General features: G+C 37.5%; 1 long non-coding RNA gene across 1 annotated transcript in view; it reads left to right on the top strand.

Moving 5' to 3' along the window:
* Nucleotides 1-18,183, top strand: part of LOC144577993 (uncharacterized) — a 64,761-nt gene that overhangs the window by 40,141 nt on the left and 6,437 nt on the right. The window contains exons 3-4 of the long non-coding RNA XR_013522907.1: nucleotides 11,923-12,006; nucleotides 13,302-13,441. This is a non-coding gene — a long non-coding RNA (uncharacterized LOC144577993). The remainder of the gene's footprint in view (nucleotides 1-11,922; nucleotides 12,007-13,301; nucleotides 13,442-18,183) is intronic.

The following is an 18,183-nucleotide window of genomic DNA, read 5'->3' as shown; positions in this document are numbered from 1 at the left end:
CAATAAACTAGGTATAGAAGGAACATACCTCAAAATAATAAGAGCTCTCTATCACAAATCCACAGCCGACATCATACTCCATGGGCAAAACCTAGGAGTATTTGCCTTGAAAACTGGCACAGGGAAAGGATGCCTCTTTCTCACCACTCCTATTCAACATAGTATTGGAAGTCTTGACCAGAGCAATCAGACAAGAGAAAGAAAAAAAGGAATCCAAATAGGAAGAGAGAAAATCAAACTCTCCTTGTCTGCAGATGACATGATTCTTTTTTTTTTTTTTTTTTTGAGACGGAGTTTCACTCTTGTTACCCAGGCTGGAGTGCAATGGCGCAATCTCGGCTCACCGCAACCTCTGCCTCCTGGGCTCAGGCAATTCTCCTGCCTCAGCCTCTCGAGTAGCTGGGATTACAGGCACGTGCCACCATGCCCAGCTAAATTTTTGTATTTTTAGTAGAGACGGGGTTTCACCATGTTGACCTGGATGGTCTCAATCTCTTGACCTTGTGATCCACCCGTCTCGGCCTCCCAAAGTGCTGGGATTACAGGCATGAGCCACCGCGCCCGGCCCGACATGATTCTATATAAAGAAAAACTCATAGTATTGGCCCCAAACCTCCATAAGCTGATAAACAAATTTAGTGAAGTCTCAGACTACAACATCAACTTATAAAAATTACTAGCCTTCCTTTACACCAGCAATAGTCAAGTAGAGACCGAAATCAGGAATTCAAGCTCATTCACAATCACCACGAAAAGAATAAAATACTTAGGAATACAGCTAACCAGGTAGTTGAAAGATCCCTAGTCTGAGAACTACAAAATGCTAGTAAAAGAAATCAGAGATAACACAAATAAATGGGAAAACATTCCCTGCTAATGGATAAGAAAAATGACTATCATTAAAATGGCCATACTGTCATTTGAAAGAGGTTCAGTTTCAATCTTCTGCCTATGGCTAGCCAGTTATACCATTATCACTTATGGAATAGGGAACCCTTTCCCAATTGCTTGTTTTTGTCAGCTTTGTCAAAGATGAAATAGTTGTAGGTACCCATACAACCATTAGAGATCAATGCTGTCCCTATCAAACTATTAATGACATTCCTCACAGAACTAGAAAAACTGTCTTAAAATTCATATGGAATGAAAAAAGAGCCCAAATAGCCAAGACAATCCTAAGCAAAAAGAACAAAGCTGGAGGCATTATGCTACCCAACTTCAAACTATACTACAAGGCTACAGCAGGCTGGGCACCATGGCTTATGCCTGTAATACCAACACTTTGGGGGTTCAAGGTGGGCAGATCATTTGAGGCCAGGAGTTTGAAATGAGCCTAGCCAACATTATAAAACCCCGCCTCTACTAAAAAAAATGCAAAAATTAGCCAGTTGTGGTGGTGTGTTCCTGTAGTCTCAGCTACTCAGTAGACTGGGGCAGAATTGCTTGAACCTGGGCAGAGGTTGCAGTGAGCCATGATCATGCCACTGTACTCCAATCTGGGTGACAGAGAGACTGACTCAAAAAATTAAAAAATAAAAAAAGGTGAGAGTAGTGAAAACATCATGGTACTTGTACAATAGCAGACATGCCAATGGAACAGAATAGAGAATCCAGGAATAAGGGTACCTACAAACATTTCATCTTTGACAAAGCTGACAAAAACAAGCAATTGGGAAAGAGCCCCCTATTCAATAAATGGTGATGGTATAACTGGCTAGCCATAGGCAGGAGATTGAAACTGGACCTCTTTCTTATACTATATTAAAAAATCAGATCAAGTTGAATAAAAAATTTAATGTAAAATTCAAAACTACTATACAAAAACCTTAGAAGACAACCACCTTGGCAATACCAGATAACAGGAGGGTAAATATTTTTTATTTGTTTTTTCTTTTTATTGCATTTTAGGTTTTGGGGTACATGTAAAGAACATGTAAGATAGTTGCATAGGTACACACATGGCAGTGTGATTTGCTGCCTTCCTCCCCTTCACTTATATCTGGCATTTATCCCCATGCTATCTCTCCCCAACTCCCCACCCCCACTGTCCCTCCCCTATTCCCCCCAACAGACCCCAGTGTGTAGTGCTTCCCTCCCTGTGTCCATGTGTTCTCATTGTTCAACACCCACCTATGAGTGAGAACATGCGGTATTTCGTTTTCTGTTCTTGTGTCACTTTGTTGAGAATGATATTCTTCAGGTTCATCCATGTCTCTACAAAGGACACGAACTCATCATTTTTGACCGCTGCATAATATTCCCTGGTGTATATGTGCCACATTTTCCCTGTCCAGTCTATCATTGATGGGCATTTGGGTTGGTTCCAGGTCTTTGCTATTGTAAACAGTGCTGCAATGAACATTCATCTGCATGTGTCCTTTTAGTAGAACAATTTACAATCCTTTGGATATATACCCAGTAATGGGATTGCTGGGTCAAATGGAATTTCTATTTCTAGGTCCTTGAGGAATCGCCACACTCTCTTCCACAATGGTGGAACTAATCTATACTCCCACCAGCAGTGTAAAAGTGTTCCTATTTCTCCACATCCTCTCCAGCATCTGTTGTCTCCAGATTTTTAATGATCGTCATTCTAACTGGTGTGAAATGGTATCTCAATGTAGCTTTGATTTGCATTTCTCTAATGACCAGTGATGATGAGCATTTTTTCATATGTTTGTTGGCCTCATGTATGTCTACTTTTGCAAAGTGTCTGTTCATATCCTTTGTCCATTTTTGAATGGGCTTGTTTGTTTTTTTCTTGTAAATCTGTTTGAGTTCTTTGTAAATTCTGGATATCAGCCCTTTGACAGATGGGTAAACTGCAAACATTTTGTCCCATTCTGTTGGTTGCTGATTCACTCTAATGATTGTTTCTTTTGCTATGCAGAAGCTGTGGAGTTTGATTAGGTCCCATTTGTCTATTTTGGCTTTTGTTGCCAATGCTTTTGATATTTTGGTCATGAAGGCCTTGCCTACTCCTCTGTCCTGAATGGTTTTGCCTAGATTTTCTTCTAGGGTTTTTATGGTGTTAGGTTGTGTTTAAGTCTTTAATCCATCTGGAGTTAATTTTTGGTGTAAGGTGTCCAGAAGGGGTCCAGTTTCTGCTTTCTGCACATGGCTAGCCAGTGTTCCCAACACCACTTATTAAACAGGGAATCCTTTCCCCATTGCTTGTTTTTGTCAGGTTTATCAAAGATTGTATGGTTGTAGATGTGTTGTGTTGCCTCCAATGCCTCTGTTCTGTTCCATTGGTCTATATCTCTGTTTTGGTACCAGTATCATGCTGATTTGGTACCAGTATCATGTAGCCTTGTAGTATAGTTTGAAGTCTGGTAGTGTGATGCCTCCTGCTGTGTTCTTTTTGCTTACAATTGACTTGGCTATGTGGGCTCTCTTTTGGTTCCATATGAAGTTTAAGGTGGTTTTTTTTTTTTTCCAGTTCTGTGATGAAGGTCATTGGTAGATTAATGGGAATAGTGTTGAGTCTGTAAATTACTTTGGGCAGTATGGCCATTTTCACAATATTGATTCTTTTTAACCATGAACATGGAATGTTTCTCCATCTGTTTGTGTCCTCTCTTATTTCGCAGAGCAGTGGTTTGTAGTTCTCTTTGAAGAGGTCCTTTACATTTCTTGTTAATTGTATTCCTAGGTATTTTATTCTCTTTATAGCAATTGTGAATGGCAGTTCGTTCTTGATTTGGCTCTCTTTAAGTCTGTTATTGGTGTATAGGAATGCTTGTGATTTTTGCACATTGATTTTGTATCCTGAGACTTTGCTGAAGTTGCTTATCAGTTTCAGGAGATTTTTGGGCTGAGACAATGGGGTCTTCTAGATATACTATCATGTCATCTGCAAATAGAGACAATTTGGCTTCCTCCTTTTCTATTTGAATACCCTTTATTTCTTTTTCTTGCCTGATTGTTCTGGATAGAACTTCCAGTACTATATTGAATAGAAGTGGTGAGAGAGGGCAACCTTGTCTAGTGCCAGATTTCAAAGGGAATGCTTCCAGTTATTGCCCATTCAGTATGATATTGGCTGTTGGTTTGTCGTAAATACCTTTCATTATTTTGAGATATGTTCTGTCAATACTGAGTTTATTGAGGGTTTTTAGCATAAAGGGCTGTTAAATTTTGTCAAAGGCCTTCTCTGCATTGATTGAGATAATCATGTGGTTTTTGTTTTTGGTTCTGTTTATGTGGTGAATTACATTTATGGACTTGCATATGTTGAACCAGCCTTACATCCCCAGGATGAATCCTGCTTGATCATGGTGGATAAGCTTTTTGACGTGCTATTGCAGTTGGCTTGCCAGTATTTTATTGACGATTTTTGCATCTATGTTCATCATGGATATTGGCCTGAAATTTTCTTTTCTTTTTGAGTCTCTGCTGGGTTTTGGTATCAGGATGATGTTGGTCTCATAAAATGATTTGTGAAGGATTCCCTGTTTTTGGATTATTTGGAATAGTTTCAGAAGAATGGTAACAGTTCCTCTTTGTGTGTCTGGTAGAATTCGGCTGTGAACCCATCTGGACCTGGGCTTTTTGTGTGTGGTAGGCTCTTAATTGGTGCCATAACTTCAGGTCTTGTTATTGGTCTATTCGTGGTTTCGACTTCTTCCTGGTTTAGGCTTGGGAGGAAGAAAGTGTCCAGGAATTTATCCATTTCTTCCAGGTTTACTAGTTTATGTGCATAGAGTTGTTTTTAATATTCTCTGATGATGGTTTGAATTTCTATGGGATCTGCAGTGATTTCCCCTTTATCATTCTTTATTGCATCTATTTGGTTATTCTCTCTTTTCCTTTTTATTAATCTGGCTAATGGTTTGTCTATTTCTTTGATGTTTTCAAAAAACCAGCTCCTTGATTTATTGATTTTCTGAAGTATTTTTCGTGTCTCTGTCTCCTTCAGTTCTGCTCTGATCTTAGTTATTTCTTGTCTTCTGCTAGGTTTTGAGTTTTTTTGAACTTGCTCCTCTAGCTCTTTCAATTTTGACGATAGGGTGTCAATTTTGGATATCTCCACTCTTCTCATGTGGGCACTTGTTGCTATATATTTTCCTCTAGAGACGGCTTTAAATGTGTCCCAGAGATTCTGGTATGTTGTTTCTTCATTTTCGTTGGTTTCGAAGAACTTCTTTATTTCTGCATTCATTTCATTGTTTACCCAGTCAACATTCAAGAGCCAGTTGTTCAGTTTCCATGAAGCTGTGTGGTTCTGAGTTAGTTTCTGAATTCTGAGTTCTAACTTGATTGCACTATGGTCTGAGAGACTGTTTGTTATGATTTCCGTTCTTTTGTATTTGCTGAGGAGTGATTTACTTCCAATTATGTGGTCAATTTTAGAGTAGGTGTGATGTGGAGCTGAGAAGAATGTATATTCTGTAGATTTGGGGTGGAGAGTTTTGTAAATGTCTATTAGGTTTCTTGTTCTAGGTCTAAGTTCAAGCCCTGGATATCCTTGTGAATTTTCTGTCTGGTTGATCTGTCTAATATTGACAGTGGAGTGTTAAAGTCTCCCACTATTATTGTGTGGGAGTCTAAGTCTTTGTAAGTCATTAGGAACTTGCCTTATATATCTGGGTGCTCCTGTATTGGGTCCATATATATTTAGGATCATTAGCTCTTCTTGTTGTATTGATCCTTTTACCATTATATAATGATCTTCTTTGTCTCTTTTGATCTTTGTTGTTTTAAAGTCTATTTTATCAGAGATGAGAATTGTAACTCCTGCTTTTTTTTGCTCTCCATTTGCTTGGTAAATCTTCCTCCATCCCTTTATTTTAAGCCTTTGTGTATCCTTGTATGTGAGATGGGTTTCCTGGATACAGCACACCAATGGATTTTGGCTTTTTATCCAATTTGCCAGTCTGTGTCTTTTGATTGGTGCATTTAGCCCATTTACATTTAGGGTTAATACTGTTATGTGTGAATTTGATACTGCCGTTTTGATGCTAGCTGGCTGTTTTGCCCATTAGTTGATGTAGATTCTTCATTTTCGTTGATGCTCTTTACCATTTGGTATGTCTTTGGAGTGGCTGGTACCGGTTGTTCCTTTCTATGTGTAGTGCCTATCTCAGGAGCTCTTATAAAGCAGGCCTGGTGGTGACAAAATCTCTGAGTACTTGCTTGTTGGCAAAGGATTTTATTTTTTCTTCAATTATGAAGCTTAGTTTGGTTGGAAATGAAATTCTGGGTTGAAAATTCTTTTCTTTAAGGATGCTGAATATTGGCCTCCACTCCCTTCTGGCTTGTAGGGTTTCTGATGAGAGATCTGCTGTGAGTCTGATGGGCTTCCCTTTGTGGGTAACCCAGTCTTTCTCTCTGGCTTCCCTTAGCATTTTCTTCTTTATTTCAACCCTGGTGAATCTGACGATTATGTGCCTTGGGGTTGCTCTTCTTGAGGAATATCTTTGTGGTGTTCTCTGTATTTCCTGGACTTGAATATTGGCCTGCCTTGCTAGGTTGGGGAAGTTTTCCTGGATAATATCCTGAAGAGTACTTTTCAGTTTGGATTCATTCTCTTCGTCACATTCAGGTACACTTATCAAATGTAGATTAGTTCTCTTCATGTAGTCCCACATTTCCTGGAGACTTTGTTCATTCCTTTTTGCACTTTTTTCTCTAATTTTGCCTTCTCATTTTATTTCATTGAGTTGATCTTCAACCTCTAATATCTTTTCTTCTTCTTGGTCAATTCGGCTGTTGAAACTTGTGCATGCTTTGCGAAGTTCTCATGTTGTGTTTTCTGGCTCCATCAATTCACTCATATTCCTTTCTAAGTTGTCCGTTCTTGTTGTCATTTCATCAACTCTTTTCTCAAGGTTCTTAATTTCTTTGCATTGAGTTAGAACATGTTCTTTTAGCTCACAGAAGTTTCTCATTACCCACCTTCTGAAGTCTGATTCTGTCATTTCATCACACTCATTTTTCATCCAGCTTTGTTCCCTTGCTGGTGAGGAGTTGTGATCCCTCATAGGAGGAGAGGTGTTCTGGTTTCAGATGTTTTCCTCCTTTTTATGCTGGTTTCTTCCCATCTTTGTGGATTTATCCTTCTGTCATCTGTGTAGTTGCTGATTTTCAGATTGGGTCTCTGAGTGGATGTCCAGAATGTTGATGATGAAGTTATTTCTGTTTCTTAGTTTTCCTTCTAACAGTCTGGCCCCTCTGCTGTAGGACTGCTGAGTTCCACTCCAGGCCCTTCTTGCCTGGGATTCACCTGTGGCAGCTGCAGAACAGTAAGGGTTGCTACCAGTTTTTTCTTCTGCTATCTTTGTCCCAGAATGATGCCTGCCAAGTGTCAGTCTGATCAGTCCTTTTTGAGGTGACTCTTTGGGTATACGGGGGACAGGGAGCTGCTTGAGGAGACAGTCTGTTCTTTATAGGAGCTCAAGTGCTGAGCTGTGAGCTCTGTTGTTCATTCAGAGCTGCTAGGCAGGTATGTTTAAGTCTGCTGCAGCAGAACTCATAAACCCCTTTCTTTTCCCCAGGTATTCTGTCCTGGGGAGTTAGGGCTTTATTTATGAGTATCTGTTGTGCTGCTGCCTTTTTTTTTTCCAGGGCTTTCCTGCCCAGCAAGGAGGCAGCCTAGTCACTGTCTGCCTGCAGAGGCTTTGCTGAGCTGCTGTGGGCTCCATCCTGCTGTCAGCTCTGCCCTGCCACCATATGAGCTTCCCTGCAGTTCTGCTTATATGGATGTGATTAGAACTGCCTGGGCAATGGTGGCCCACCTCTGTAACTGTGGACTCTCTCTGTTATGGCAGGTTGCCTCAGCAATGGTGGGTTGCCTCAGCAATGGCAGACTGCCTCAGCAATAACAGACTACCTTTGTAGGGGTGGAGTGCCTTGGTAATGGTGGACACTGCTCCCCCACCGAGCTGCACCATCCTGGGTTCAGCTGTTCTTGCTGGAAATTCTCAACCTTGAACGTTTCCAATTGCTGTTTTTTTGCCTGTTTGTTTTTGTGGGGGTAGGACCCGCTGAGCCTGATCACCTGGCTCCCTGCTTCAGAGCCATTTTTTTAAAGTTGAATGGTTGACTCTCTCCCAGATGTTCCAGTCACCTGCTGAAAGGGTGCTGGGATCTGTGTGATTGCCCATGCAGTGACCCACTGCGCCAGTTGAAACAACAGTGCTGCGCAGGAATATCCTAACCTGGCTTCCTGTTTCAGACCCATTTAATCAGATGAATGGGTGAATCTGCCTTCCTGGAGCTTCAATTGCCAGCTTAAAAGAGCAACCAGACCAGTGTACTTTTTACGGGGAGCTGCCATGCCTGGGCTCTGGCCGAAACAGCCGGGCTGGCTAAAACAGCCGTGCTGGTGACCTGTGGGGCTCCTCCACCTGGGAATCTCCTGGTCTGTGGGCAATAAAGATCCGTCTGGAAATGTGGCATCCACTCACCCTCTGCGCTTTCACTGGAAGCTGCAATCCTGAGTTGCTCCTGGTCGAGTGGCAGCTGCACCATGTCTGGAGAGCAAATATTTTATGATTAAAAAAAGAATTCTTGGCCAGGCCTTGTGGCTTACACCTATAATCCCACCACTTTGGGAGGCCGAGGCAGGTGGATCACAAGGTCAAGAGATCGAGACCATCCTGGTCAACATGGTGAAACCCCATCTCTACTAAAAATACAATAAAATTAGCTGGGCATGTTGACGTGCACCTGTAGTCCCAGCTTCTTGGGAGGCTGAGGCAGGAGAATTGCTTGAACCCAGGAGGCGGAGGTTGCAGTGAGCTGAGATTGTGCCATTGCACTCTAGCCTGGGTAACAAGAGCGAAACTCCATCTCAAAAAAAAAAAATTCTCATCAATAGAAAAAATTGTCAAAAAAACCTCATTGCTTGAACCTGGAAGGCAAAGGTTGCAGTGAGCCAAGATCACAAGATCACAGCATTGCACTCCAGCCTGGATAACAAGAGCAAAACTCCATCAAAAAAAAAAAAAAAAAAAAAAAAAGAAAGAAAAAGAAAGAAAGAAAAAGAAAAGAAAGGAAAACTATTCCTCAGTAAATGTCTAATACCCAGCATATATAAGGCACCTAAACAAATTTACAAGAAAACAAACCAACCAAACCCATTAAAATGTGGGCAAAGGATGAGAACAGGAACTTTTTGAAAGAAGACATACTGCCAAAAACATGAAAAAAGCTCAACATCACTAATCATTAGAGAACTGCAAATCAAAACCACAGTGAGATATCATCTCAGAACAGTGAGAATGGCTACTATTAAAAATTCAGAAACTTAACATTCTGGTGAAGTTGTGGAGAAAAGGGAATTCTTATACACTGTTGTTGGCAGTCTAAATTAGTTCAACCTCTGTGAAAAGCATCATGGTGATTCCCCAAAGAGCTACAAACACAACTACTATGACTCAACACAGCAATCACATTACTGGATGTTACTCAAAGGAATATAAATTATTCTATCAGAAAGGCATATGTACGTGCATGTTCATTGCAGTGCTGTTCACAATAGCAAAGACATGAAATCAACCCAAACGTCCATCAATGGTAGACTGGATAAAGAAAATGTGGCACATATACACCATGAAATACTAGGCAGCCACACACAAAAAATAAGGTCATGTTTTTTTGCAGGAATATACATGGAATTGGAGCCATTATCCTTACCAAACTAATGCACAAGAACAGAAAACCAAATTTCACATGTTCTTAATTATAAGTGGAATTGAAGTGATAGGAACAAATGGACATATACATGGAAATGTTAGATACTGGGGTTTGTCTGAGGGTGGAGTAGGGGAGGAAGAAGATTCAGAAAAATAACTAATGAATACCAGGTTTAATACCCTAGTGATGAAATAATCTGTATAACAAACCCTCATGTCATGAGCCCATGTACTTAAAAGTTTTAAAATGTTGTTTTTCACAACAATGTGTTATTTATGTTCATATTTAATGGATTTATTGTTAAATATTTTAATAAAATATCTCAATTGAAATTTCTAATATAATAAACATCCACAATTATGAACCACATGAATAAAATTTCTTTACAGTTCTCAATAAATTTTAAGAGTATAAAGGAGTTTTAAGAATAGAAAAGTTGAGAATTGCAGTACATTAGCATATATTCTTATGAGCATGGACGGTGTGTATTATTCATTCTGATGTATGAGAGTTTCACTTATAGCCCACTCCAAACCAGTAGCTTTAATATGTTTATTTGTTTGCCAAGAAAAGTGTGAAGTTGAAATAGCTTAATAGATATTGAGAGCCTATTTTAATCATCCATGTGATTAAATTTGAATCACTGTATAATAACTCATCTGTGGCATAGAAATGATCCTCAATTTTATTATTGTTTTTTGAATGCACTTGTGAACAAATCTCAGTTGTTTGGAAGCTAGAACAGCAGAGAAGCTACCACAATGCACTAAACATGAAATTTTTCTTAATTAAGATGTTAGGGGCCGGGCGCGGTGGCTCAAGCCTGTAATCCCAGCACTTTGGGAGGCCGAGGCTGGTGGATCACGAGGTCGAGAGATCAAGACCATCCTGGTCAACATGGTGAAACCCCGTCTCTACTAAAAATACAAAAAAAAAATTAGCTGGGCACGGTGGCGCGTGCCTGTAATCCCAGCTACTCGGGAGGCTGAGGCAGGGGAATTGCCTGAACCCAGGAGGCGGAGGTTGCGGTGAGCCGAGATCGCGCCATTGCACTCCAGCCTGGGTAACAAGAGCGAAACTCCGTCTCGAAAAAAAGAACCAAAAAAAAAAAAAAAAAAAAAAAGATGTTAGGATTTGGTGTGGACCAAACTCTAGCAGAACTGCCACAAAATTTCTGGTGAAATAGTGATGACCAACATTTAAGGTAACTATATACTCTAGTTGACTTCCATTTTAATCCATACAAAAGGAATCTACCACATATGATGCCAATTTTCTTATGATTTTCTAGGTCTAATTCACTCTTTAACATATATATGTACATACAAAATATATTTATATATATACCATATGTATATATGTTGCCATGTATATGTATATATGGTAAAGAGTGAGTTGCATGTGTGTGTGTGTGTGTGTGTGTGTGTGTCTGTGGTATTTTAGGTGGGTGTACAAATACAACATATATTTTAGGTATATATAAATATTAATATATATACACACACCTAAAACAACATAAGAATCAATTTAGTGTTTATTTATAAATAGTTGTCATTATTACCTGTTTTATTTGGAAACACAGCAAAAAACTATATTTTGCTGTTTATCCTACAGCATGCATGATAGAGCCTGAAGAATTAACATACTGTCTAGAATGACTACAAACTACAAAGAACAACCCAGATACCGGACTCCAGTAGTCCAAGCACATTGGATAGTGTGGTAAAGGATTTAGCTCATTTTGTAATTCTCAATTATTAGACTGTAAGTGGATCTGGAAAACCTGTTTCTGATGTTAATGAGTCAACATCTCCTAGTATAAATTAAAAATAAATTACATTGTACTGGAATAATTTTTCCCTTATAGCTTAGTGAATGGGCTTAGGTTTTCACATTATGTTAACAAAATTTTGCAAAATGTGGACTGACCCAGGTCCAGGGAGACCTCAAGCTTGTTTTTACCTCAGATTAAGACGGCTTCATTTTCTTACTGTGAGTACCACATATGTCAGGTAAGTCCCAGGAGGTACAGATTTCAACTTCTGCTGAGGATGCTGCCAGAGGAGCAAGGCACCTGTGCCAGTGGGCAAAGCCTTCACACAGGGCTTTCTCAGTGATTCCTAGTCAGCTGTTCATCATGAAAAGTCAGCTTTTCTCTGGAACCATTCCACCTTCCCTATGTTCTTATACATTCTGACTACTTTGAGATAATTTTAGTGTATGAAATGCTCTCAGTTACTTTTTCTTAAATTAATTGCTTAAATTTTTTTCATCTGCCAGTTTTGAGATGTCCTTAGGAAACCTGAAATGTGCTTCTAAACATTCTGGAAAAAAAAAGTCTAAGAACAACTCATAAGACAGTAGGTAGGTTACAGTTATGTTTTGTGTGCAGTTTTCTTACAACAGTATGCAGTACATTAAGAGTGGAGCTAATATGGATTAGGCAACGGTTATCAGTGCAGATCTTGTTAAGTAGCTGTTGGGATTGTGACATGGCAGCTTGGGCTGTTTTACTTCAGAAGATGTATATACAGAGTTCCAAACAAAAGTACATTTTAGGACTACATCTAAATTGAAGGAAGTTCCTACACTACCACTGTCTCTAAATCAATTCACAGATCTTCTAATGTAGTAACACTGGTTTGATTGCACATTGGAAAATTGAAAGAAGAATGTACTCAGGTTTTTCCTTTGCCTAGGTAGTCTTAGATTCTTCCCTAAAGTGATGCCACTTATCATTGTATTCTCCTGCACAAGGTACGGAACCCAACTGTGGGCAAGTGGGCAGGGCACAATCGAGTTTCTTCGGTACAATGAGCCAGGCTGCTACTACTGTTGATGCCACCAATGCCTCAGGCCCACAGTAGTGTTTTGAATGAATGAAAACATAGAAAGAAAATCAAGCTACATGAAATTAATAGAATAATTTGTGGTCTTTACATAGTTTCTTTCAAGTGTTTACAATATATTTCAACATGAATAAAAGGTGATTCCCAGATCTTGTGGCAGAAAAGAAACATTTTGTCCTGAAAGCACATATATTTTGGCTTATTTGTTTCTACCTCCAGGAATTTAGCAGTTTCAGGCCTGTTCATGGCAAATTATCCCATAAGTAATCCCTAAAGATATGTATTGAAAAAAAATTTGCTAAGGATTCTGAGATGTGAAATATCAGGCTTGTATGGTTAATCTTTAATTATTTAAATGTGAAAAACTGAGAAGTTTATAAGAAACAACATATATTATTTCCACGCTATTTTGAGTCTGGATTTTTCAGTAATCTAGTACAAAGGTCATAGTCTTCTTTTCCCATAATATCACTTAAAAGAAAGTATACATGAAAAAGTAGACAGATGCCATTAATCTTAAGGGAGATGTGGTAATTATGGATTTAAGATTTTTCAGGGATTGTGCACATCGCTAAATTTCATGATGTACAAAAAAATCAAGATCAGTCAAGAGAACCTCTAATATATTTCAATCTCTGACACTCCCAGAGGTAGACTGAAAACCATGTCCACAATATTGTGCACCTCTTACCATCAAGGAGTGCCGTCTACCTCCCTATGTCTAGAATCTGTACTGGACTTCTGACTTGCTTTGATAAATAACATGCAACCTAGGTGATGTAGCCTCTAACTTTTGATCTCCTGACCAAGGCCCTGAAGTTGCCATGCTGGAAAATCAGCCAAGAACAAAAATCCACGTAGAATGAGAAGTGCAGCCATTCTAGCTGTACCTGTGAAGTCCATTTCCAAGCTGACCTGCTCAGTTGAATGCAACACATACGTGAGCTCAGGTTAGCACAAGAATTACCCAATCAATCCACAGAATTGTAAGATATAATAACTCATTGTTGCTTTAGGTTTTGGTTTATAATATTACACAGCTAAAAGATACTGATACCTAAAAGTGGGATATAATAGTTAACAGATGCACTCTGATAGATCTATCTTTTGATGGAATAATTACATTATTTGAATAAGTATATTAAAATATTCATTGCCAACCTTATATGTTTCAAAACATTATGGGCATTTTGCTATGTTCATTCTCATATTTTTTACTTGGAACACTAATTTATAAAACAATTCTTATTTTCTTCATTTCTTGTATATCTGAGTTTTTCTTCTAGCTTTTGTGTAAATTTTCAAATAAATTTTCTTTTCTTTTCTATGCCAGCTTATCACATGTGCCCATATTGCCTTTCAAAGTTTTCTATGGTTTCTTAAAAGCAAGGATGACTTCTGATGTGCCTCAGCCCCCAGTATCTCGCCATCCTTCACTAGTTTAATGTTTAGAATTAAATGAGCCATTTAGATACATATCCCTGTTCTTACTTTTTTTGCCCTCAGGCTCATTAGCTTGTATTTCTTTTTACTGAATCTAGTCATTGCTTTCATCAAGTCAAGTTATTGAAACAGTTTAAAAATTTTTTCCTTTTTCTTATGCTCACTATTCTAACTTCATTTTCATTGACCCTCTGCTTGAGTCTCATTGCCAGACATAATTACATTTCTACTTTAGGTAGTTGAGTTTAAAATACCGGCTCTGGAATTGGAACCAGCCCCTGTTCCTTACTAGCTGTGGGACCTTGGTTAAATAATTAACCTTCTAACTTTATAACCGAATATTAATATTAATTATAGTAACCAAAAATAATCATTAAGCACTGGCCATGTGTTTGGTACGTCTGTATATAAATACATCAGATTTTCTAGTAATGCTGTGAATTGGGTACTATTACCACCATTCTTATTTTATAAATGAGGATCATAGAATCAGAAACATGGATTTACTTATATTACAGTCATTGGAAGTACTGTGGAAACTAGTTTCCAGTGTCCCATGTAGCACATGGAGATCATTAATTATATTTGCTTAAACCAGTCAAAAACCAAGGATTTCCTAGCATATTCTTTCAGGCCTGAGTCTTATAGGTAGTGTGACAAGAAGCTACTTTTATTGCAAGGATATACTTGCTTTTGAAGTATAAACAGTAAGAAGAAACCCTTAACATGCAACTCACCTTTTTCTTTCTCCAGAAAAATATTTGTGAACTCTTGGCCCCTGCAAGTTATTATTTTCGAGAAGCCATAGTTTATAGTCAAGATATGTCTCATTAGAGGATATATAGCATGGAGCCAGACAATTAGTAGACCCTCAATACATACTTGTTAAAGAACAAACAAATTCTAGACCAGTGGTCAGACAATTTGAATTTGCATTCTGCTTTGTTTCTCTACTAAAGATATAACTTACTAAATGTTTTGGATTTATTTCAAATCAAGGGGAAGAATAATCCCTGTCCTATCCTAATAATAGCATAGCATGAAGATTAAATGAAATAATGGATCAGGATATATTTGTGAAATTTTAAAATGTCTATTATTAATTGGAATACATTTTAATCTACACTCAGCTTTTTAGCTTGCCTCATTACCGTGACAAGTGCCATTGATCTTTGCCTACATTGTTTCCCTTATTTTTCTTTTCTGTGGAATATTCTCATTCTATAATCCTGATTCTATATGATACCATATCTCTGCTAAATGTCTTACAAAATACTGTGTGTTCTGCTGGTTATACTCTTGCAGTTAAAAAAATCATAAAATACAATAATGTCTTGATCTTTTGTCATATTTAAAATATCATTAAGGTAGTTGAAATTAAGGCAGAGTTAGTGTTACTAAGATTCTAATCAATTATATGCCCTTGGAAACCTGTAGCTTTCTTCACAGTTTTACTAATACCTGGGGATCTCTAATTCTAGTTCTACTTCTTGCCTCTAGTTCCAGCCTCTGTGTCTTTGTATTGTTTGTTTTCTGTTCCTGGCATCAACTGAACCCATATGAAACGTCTTTGAATTTTCCGAAATAATTTCCTCACACAAAAGCATTAGTGAGCAAGGTAGAATTTATTTTATATTTTGTCGGGAAATGAGGATGGGTTTAGTTTTAGCACACAACTTAAAAATCTCTTTTTAAACAATTCTATGAACTTTCTTTGCTGCTGCTCCTAAGTTCTATTTCTCTACCCTTTCCCCAGTATTCCTCTAACTTTCTGATTCCTGTGGTCTTTCACTTCTATATCCACTGCCTCTCACCCTTTGGAATCTCATCTTCTTCTTCCATCATGTAGAACAATTTTATCTGTCTCTCTCTTTCTTTTTTTTGAGGCAATCTGTGGAAGATCTTATGTTTCTCATCAACCCATCCTCATGATCAAAGATGGAGTTTTCTCTCAGAGAAAAATTATTGTGAATGATTTTTTTTTTAATCTCATGCCTGGTTTAGTTCATTTAGAGTCTAGTAAGCTGTGTCTGCTTTCCCACAGGAACTGAAGAAAAGATTGAATATGAAGAGTCACAGATCAGAAAAATAGGTTTATTTATAATGTCTAAAATTTATTGACACTATTTTGCCAAGCATCATTCTCAGGACTTTATACTAAATAACTCATTTAACACTTTCAGTAGCCCAGTGGGATAAGAAGTATTATTGTCATTTTTAAAGCTGAAAAAAACCGAGGCATTTGGGTTTAAGTAGCTTGCATACAGTCACCGAGTTAGTAAATGGAAGAGCCATCATTCAAACCCAGGCTGTTTAGCTCCAGAGTCAAAGATCATAATGATTGTGCTGCATGACATCTTATAAACTTTATAAACTCTGTACACTGAGGCTACATTTATAAAAAGATTCATTCTTCAATAATAAATTGACCTTAACTTCCTACAACATTTTTATCTTATAAAGTTTTTAATTAAAAAAAATTTTTTAATCTTTTATAATAACACTTAGCTTAAAACACGAACATATTTTACAGGTGTATTAAGACACTTTTAAAATTGCTTTTTCTATGAGCTTTTTTCTATTTCAAAACTTTGATATTGTTTTCTTTATTTTTTAAACTTCTTTGTTAAAATGACAATATAAACACACACATTAGCCTAGGCCTACATAGGGTCAGGATCATCAAACCATCACTAGTTGATAGGAATTTTTCAGTTCCATTATATTCTTATAGCCATATATGAGGTCCCTCATTGACTGAAACATGTTACATGGAACATGACTGTATTGGAAAAAGTGTTACTTATTAGGAGCACAATGAATTTCTTATTTTATTTGTTAATTGACTCATTTGGACAAAGAGTATAGGTTATAAAGTAATTTTAGTTCCAGACAGACAAGAGTTAAAATTCTGGCTTCCCCATTTATCAGTTCAACTCTCTGAGTCTCAGTTTCACATATATAAAATCAGAAAAATACTATTTTTAAGGCAATAGTGAGGATAAAGAAAAATGATAAATGTGAGATAATTAATAGTGTTTGGCATAAAACAACTACCATGTATTGGGTCCTAACTATGTGACAGCTACTCTGCTCAACATTTCACATACATGTTGCATGCCATACATAGTAAATTCTCATGAAATTGAAGTTCTTACTCTTCTTGATGCAAATTTTTAATTGTTGGGTATTTTATTATTAGCATTTATTTTTCCTTTCAAGAGACCTTGAAGTCTCAGGCATACTGAATTTAGATGTGATTAATTTATTACAGCTACACTCTTCAGAATAATTTGTACATTATTAATCTAATGAAATGCAATCTAAAGTATGAATGCTGAGAAAATGACAGTACAATGATATCAAAGAATACCAGACTTGAGAATAGAGTGAAGGAATGTTACTCTTGAACTTCTAACCACTGACAGTTCTCTCTGAAACCTTTATTGTCTTTCTGATATTCTATGCTGAAGGTAAACACATAAACGTCCCTGTTTCTGCTTTAGTTTGCACCAAATTCTATTACCTCTTGGAAAAAAAAAAAGAGATAAGGAAGAAATAGCAAAATTATTTCCCACTAGGTGGCAAAAAGGCACTACATTGATTTCAGCCTCTTTCTGTGCAACATAAAAATAGGAGAGAAAAACTATGTCAGCTGTAAGCTGCCTTGGAATGAATATATATATAAAATGTCTATAATATGTGTATATACATATATATAATTATTTCTTTAGATTTTTGCCTTTGGGAGATAAATTGACTTATAATGATTATAAACCAGAAAGTGTGAGGATAGAATTATTGAGGTAAGTCAGATTAAGGAATTTTGAAATATGTAAATGTTTAAATTTATCTTCAGGGAAGACAGAGTAGGAAATTCCAAATTGGTACTTTTAGTGAATTTGATGGCTGCCTCTCAGTTTGCCACAGTGTCTCCCAAGACTCCTGTTATTTAATTCACCAGCTGAACATGATTCTGAAAGCAAGGGCACATGATGATACCTTTTGATTTCTGAACATGATTCATCATTGTTTAAAAAGTGTTTCAACATTTACAAAATTTTTGAAGTTTCTTATTTAAAAAATCACTTACATCTTGGCTGTGGGCCATGACAAGAACTAGTGCCCATGAAAAGCTTTCCTAAATCATTCTTCTCTTACTAGGGTGGAATGACAGTAAAAGGAAAAGGGAAATCCTTGCAGTCTTTATGAAGAAGTCTGGGGTTAGGAGGTAGATTTGTTTATTCCC

The sequence above is a fragment of the Callithrix jacchus genome, chromosome 10 (genome assembly GCF_049354715.1).
Source record: "Callithrix jacchus isolate 240 chromosome 10, calJac240_pri, whole genome shotgun sequence".
Classification (NCBI taxonomy): Eukaryota; Metazoa; Chordata; class Mammalia; order Primates; family Cebidae; genus Callithrix; species Callithrix jacchus.
The sequence above is the reverse complement of the archived record's forward strand: the minus strand, read 5'-3'. Positions and strand labels throughout refer to the sequence as shown.